This window comes from Ornithorhynchus anatinus, chromosome X1 (assembly GCF_004115215.2).
Source record: "Ornithorhynchus anatinus isolate Pmale09 chromosome X1, mOrnAna1.pri.v4, whole genome shotgun sequence".
In the NCBI taxonomy this organism is placed as follows: Eukaryota; Metazoa; Chordata; class Mammalia; order Monotremata; family Ornithorhynchidae; genus Ornithorhynchus; species Ornithorhynchus anatinus.
The window spans coordinates 11,008,688-11,015,045 of NC_041749.1; the positions used below are offsets into that span (position 1 = coordinate 11,008,688).

The 6,358-nt window shown below is 40.1% G+C and overlaps 1 non-coding gene across 1 annotated transcript; it reads left to right on the plus strand.

Annotated features, from left to right (window-relative positions):
* The first annotated feature begins 1,634 nt into the window (after positions 1-1,634).
* On the plus strand, positions 1,635-1,771 carry LOC114806727. The gene has a single exon (XR_003754789.1). It is a non-coding gene; the product is annotated as a small nucleolar RNA SNORA7 (small nucleolar RNA).
* Positions 1,772-6,358: the final 4,587 nt, after the last annotated feature.

The window sequence follows — 6,358 nt, forward strand, 5'->3', positions numbered from 1 at the left end:
TTCTTCTTAATTATACTTGTTAAGCCCTTACTAGGCTCTGTCCTTAGTGCTGAGTAGATACAAGCTGATCAGGTTGGACACAGTCCATGTCCCACATGGGGCTCACAGACTTCATCCCCGTTTTATGTGTGGTAACAATCACAGAGAAGCTAAGTGACTTTCCCAGAGTCATACAGCTGACGTATGGCAGAGTTCGGATTAGAATCTAGGTCCTCTGACTTCCAGGCTCTAGGTCATGTTGTTTCTTTAACTGGTAATAGAAGTATTACATCTGGTAATAGAAGTAGAAGCTTAATTATTTCAGTGAACGATGTATTCAAATTTCAGTAATTGCTGCTGGCTTTGTTTTAATCAACATTCTTTCCAGATTTCAATGGCCATCTTTAAGATTGAAGCATAATAAACTCTGAATCATAAATCAAATGAATCAGCTAAACATTTACTAAAATGTTGTGTGAATACTCCTCTGTTTTTGATTTGAAAAAGACAACTACAAAACTTCGTGTCTTCAACCAGGATCTTGTCCGCTCTCAGACTGAGTGCTCTGTAAAACAGATGGGCAGGAAACATATCAAAGCTCTACAGAGGTAAAGAAATCTTCACACAAAGTACAGCAGAGCTATTGACCTCTGAAAGGCAAGAGTAGCAACTAAATGGATGCAAGCCAGGCTCAGAGTGATCATGGCTCTTTGCTGAGAAAAGGCATCGTCGTATCCAAGTGGCTGGAGAGAAGAACAAAGGGTGATGAATGTCAGACTGTGTTAGCTCCTAAATATAAAGACAAACGAAATACTTAACATGGGAAAATCCAGTCACACACAGCTTGTGGCCTAGTCTAAGAGTAGGAACCTGGATTCTAATTTCCATGGCATTTGCCGTCTGTGTGACCTTGAGTAAGTCGCTTCATTTCTCTATACCTGTTTCCTCACCTGTAAAATAGAGTTTAAATATCTGTTCTCCCTCCCCGCTAGTTTGTGAGCCTCATGTGAGATAGAGGCTGTGTCTGATCTGATGTTCTGTGTCCACCCCAGCATCTAGTACGGGCCTTGGCATATAGTAAGCACTTAAATCCACAGTTAATAGAAATAGTAGATCGACTACTGCATACTATTCCTTACTCCATGGGCAAGACTTGCATTTGAAAATGAAAGGTGTGTGAAAGGTAAAGACTGGCCAGGCATGTGATTCATTCATTCATTCAATCATAATTATTGAGCATTAACTGTGTGCAGAGCACTGTACTAAGCGCTTGGGAGGGTACGATACAACAATATACAGACACATTCTCTCCCCTTGTGATGAAAGAGAACCTGGTTCAGGATTGGCAGTTGGGAAGAAGCGATTGGCCTAAGCAAGGAATCCATCTCTACTATTAAATACATTTTTGCTTATTATTGTTATTATTATTATTATCACCAATTTAACCTATGTGCCAAGCAGTGTTCTAAATCTTTCTTTTCTTTGACTCATTCTCATCTCCAAATCATTTCCTAGCCATTCTCTTCACTCTTTCTCCATGATTTCTCCTGAAGCTCCAGTTTACACCTTTATGATCTATATGTGCCTAACACAATCAAGCTTATTTGGTTGACCAAAGTCATGAGTCTTAGAAATGAAGAATCTAAGCACCATTTCCCCTCTCAGGGTCACACTGGAGAGTTTCCAGTCCTCTGCCAGTCACGATTACAGGAGGGAGAGTCAAGCAGAGGCCTGTCCATTCCATTCTTAGCTTGGGCAGTGGCTAGCGAGTGGAAGGCCATCTGCTACAAGTCAAAACTCACCCGTACTGGGCAACAGCAGCACGGGAGAGAGTCGAAGGCAGAGACTCGTTAAATGTGCGGAAGGAGGAAATGGTAAACCACTTTCCATATTTTTACCAGGAAACCTTTATGGATATGCTACCGGAATGATTGCAGATGGAAGTGGGCTTTCTGGGAGAGATGTGTTCATGGTGTCGTTATGGGTCGGACATGACTCAACAGCATAAGACAACAAGACAACAAACCCCGTTTTGCCATGGAGATAGCCACTACTGCATCCCACTGATAGATTTCTTTGATATTTTACTGAAGCACTCAGAACCCTCAGCACATAACTTTAAAAGAAAATGGTAAACATCCTTTGTAAGAATGTTTTCATTAATAGTAATATCTTGTCAGCTGTGTGACTTTGGGCAAGTCACTTAACTTCTCTGTGCCTCAGTTACCTCATCGGTAAAATGGGGATTAAGACTGTGAGCCCCATGTGGGACAACCTGATCACGTTGTATCCCCCAGCGCTTAAAACTGTGCTTTGCACATAGTAAGCGCTTAACAAATACCATCATAATCATCATTGACATATCTTGGGTTAAAAAGCCATGGGATGGAATGCAGTGACATTTTATAAAGAAACTATTTAAAAGATTGCATTGTTCTTGCTAAAGAAAATCATATTCCCAATTAGTTTCACTTATCCTTTACTGACCAATGTGGTAGTTTTTGAAAGTGAACACTCTTTGACATCTTCAACTTTCATCATCACACAGCAGAATCAGTGACCATCTGTTCAAGTAATCTGAAAGTTAACCTACAGTTGATATTAAATAAGATTTCTGGCACTGAGGGGGAAAACAACATTATGGATAAATGCAATAACCTTGATATCAAATGACAGATGTTGTAACGTTGTATAAAAATATTTCTTCAGAGTTCCACACACAGTAAATGCTCAATTAATACCACTGATCGGTTGACTCTGTATCTTTAAGGTTACTTGGCACAGATGCCTGAATAAAGTAGGCAGAAAAATTGCTCACCATCCTACTGAAATCAAACCTCATCCATGAGATCTTCTCCGGTATTTTTTCTTCTTCTACAACCGTCATATTCCTCCTCTTTTCCTCAGGACACCACTGCCAATTCTACACTCATATGATTGTGCTACATCTTCACATAATAACTTTCATAACTTTTAACCCACCTTCTGAGCACTTACTATGTGCAGACCACTGTAGAAAGTGCTTCAGAGAGCATAATATAACCAAGTTGGTAGATCCGTTCCCTGCTCACAACAAGTTTACAGTCTAGATGGGGAGACAGACATTAAAATAATCATTCGATCATTAAATTGTATTTAGGGAGCACTTACTGGGTACAGAGCACAGTACTAAGCACTTGGGAAGGTACGTACAATGTAACAGAGTTGGTAGATATGTTCCCTGCCCACAATGAGCTTACAGTCTAGAGGGGGAACAGATATTAATATAAATAAATTATGGATATATACATAAATGCTTTGGAGCTGAGGGAGGGGTGAATAAAGGGTGCAAAGGTGATGTAGAAAGGAGTGGGGAAAAAAGTAAATAAGGGCTTAACTGGCAAAGGCCTCTTCAAGGCAGTGTTCCCTAGTGGAAAGAGCAGGGGAGTGGGAGTCAGAGGACCTGACTCCTAAACCCAACTCTACCACTTCCCTGCAGTGGGATTTAGGCAAGTCACTTGACTGCTCTGTGCCTCAGTTTCCTTTAAATGGAGATCCTATTTTCCTACCTCCTAAGACCATGAGCATCATGTGGGATGTATAGTACTTGCCCCACAGTCAGCGCTTAAGTACTATAATTATTATTTTATAGCATTCATCTACATATCAATATTTCCTTTCTCTTTCCTGACTTTATCTTATGCTTGTCTCCCTTAGTGGTTTGTCAATTCCTTGAGGACAGGGGTCTTGTCTTCTCTCTTGAACTCTTCCAAGAATTTAGTACATTTCTCTCCCCCAGCACCCAGTAAAGAGAGTCAGTCAGTCAATCATTCATTCATTCAATAGTATTTATTGAGCACTTACTATGTGCAGAGCACTGTACTAAATACTTGGAATGCACAGTTCGGCAACAGATATACTGAGCATTTACTGAGTGCGAAGCACCGTACTAAGTACTTGGGAGAACACAATATAACAATAAAACACATTCCCTTCCCAGAACAAGTTTACACTCTAGAGAGCGTACAGTTACTCAATTACTATTGTTTAAGTAGTTATAAAAATCTATAGTATATTTGTGTGAAAACGTTGCCTTCTTTGAAAATCATGTTCAAAGCTTTTCTAAAGAACATAGAACTTCATTAATGATGATGCTGGAACCTTGCATCGGCAATCTGTCACACTGAGAATGGCAAATGGCCCCCAGTCCTGGGACTTCTGAATTTAAAATCTCTGTGAAGAAATCGACTGGGGTCTTCACAGTGCCACGCACACTCTCGCATCCCTGTCGGTCACAGCAATACATTGCAAAGTGAAGGCCAAAGTTTTACATTCTGTCATTTATTGAATGCTTACTGAGGGCAGAGCGCTGTACTAAGTGAGTAGGTTTTTGTGTACAGGATATATTTCTGTCCGAATTGACCAGAGAATTAGAACAGATGCAGTGCCGCAGTGTGCTGTCATGGGAGTCAGAGGACGTGGGTTCTAATCTTGGCTCTGCCTCTTGTCAGCTGTGTGATCTTGGGTAAACCACTTCAGTTTAATATGCCTCGGTTCCCTCATCTGTAAAATGGGGGTGAAGACTGTGAACCCACATGGGACAACCTGATTACCTTGTATCTACCCCAACGCTTAGTACAGTGCTCAGCACATAGTAAGCACTTAAATACCATCATCATTGTTATTATTATTATGACCAAACCTAAGTAGCCTAGGTAGCAACTGCGAGTCTTTCCTACCCACATTATCCAACTATTTTCAGGATTCCCTCAGTCCATCCACCACACAGAGCACCCTATGTGGTTCTCTGGTCAGAAAACTTCACCCCTGAAGGCATCGACCTGATATGAAATCATAACAAGTATCTATTCATTCAATTGGACTGATTGAGCACATACTGTCGATATTTTTGTTGCTAAATTATAAGGACAATTCTTTGAGATTAATTGCTTGTGCTAACCTAACATTATTAAAGAAAATCCACTGAGTTAGAGGAAAATTAGCATTTAATCACTCATTATTCCTTTTGTTTACTATTTACCAGACTCACAGATGTTGCAACAGTGTATTGTAACATATGCTCAATATTATTGGAGGACTGGTAGTCAAAAACCATTTCATTATTTTTAAAATTTGTGAGTACAGGTTGTTGTTGAAATACAAACCTGGGAAAATATTTGGAGAGCTGATGATTTTTTAGTACTTATTTACAAATTTGTGTCATGCAATAAGGAGAAAATGGCAAAGTGTGCGTGTGTGTGTGTGTGTGTGTGTGTGTGCATGTGCCGGCGCACATGCAGTGAAAATTAATCCAGAAAACTCATGCTTAAAAAACTATCTACAACTTCATAGTAAAAGTATATGACAGTTTGCTTAATTTGCAGTTCAGTGGTGACATGTGAGAGCTTTGGGCCCCATTTAATCAGTGAGATATGTAATGTTTTACAAATCTACATGTAACCTTTCATATAGATAGGTACAAATATCTATATAAAATCTTATATGTAGATTATATATATATATATACATATGTGTGTGCATAGATATAAGACGTCTGTATAAGCATACCCTGAGTGCAAATCATAGTACCGCCAAACTAAATCTCTTCCCCTCTTCAAAACCCTACTTAGAGCTCACCTCCTCCAAGAGGCGTTCCCAGACTGAGCTTCCCCTTTTCCCTCTGCTCCCTTTGCTGCCCCTCTATCCCCCCCACCTCCCCTCAGCTAAGCCTCCTTTCCCCCCCACTTTTCCCTCTGCTCCTTCCCCCTCCCTTCCCCTCCTCTCAGCACTGTGCTCGTCCACTCGATTATATTTTTTATTACCCTCTTTATTCTGTTAATGAGATGTACATCACCTGGATTCTATTTATTGATATTGTTTTAATGAGATGTACATCCCCTTGATTCTATTTATTGCTATTGTTTTTGTCCATCTGTCTCCCCCGATGAGATTGTAAGCCCATCAGTGGGCAGGGATTGTCTCTATCTGTTGCTGATTTGTACATTCCAAGCGCTTAGTACAGTGCTCTGCACATAGTAAGCGCTCAATAAATACTATTGAATGAATGAATGAAATTATCCCTGTTGGCATGTTTAAGGCTAGATCAAGGCAGGTGCCATAGGAATAGAGAATATGAGGTTAATGTTAGAAATGTTACAGGAATTGACATAGTGGAATGGATTGGATGGAGGATGAGGAAGGTGAAGAGGATAAAGGTGGTGCAACGAGAAACTGGTTCAACCAACAAAGGAAGGCGATAAACTCTGTTTTAGGTGATTGTAGTCATAGTGCTAAAGGACTTGGATCTACCCCAGCCAGGCGTTAGTTAATATGTAAATGCTGGAATTATAGCTCTTCATTCAATAGTATTTTTCAATAGAATTTATTGAGCGCTATTTGC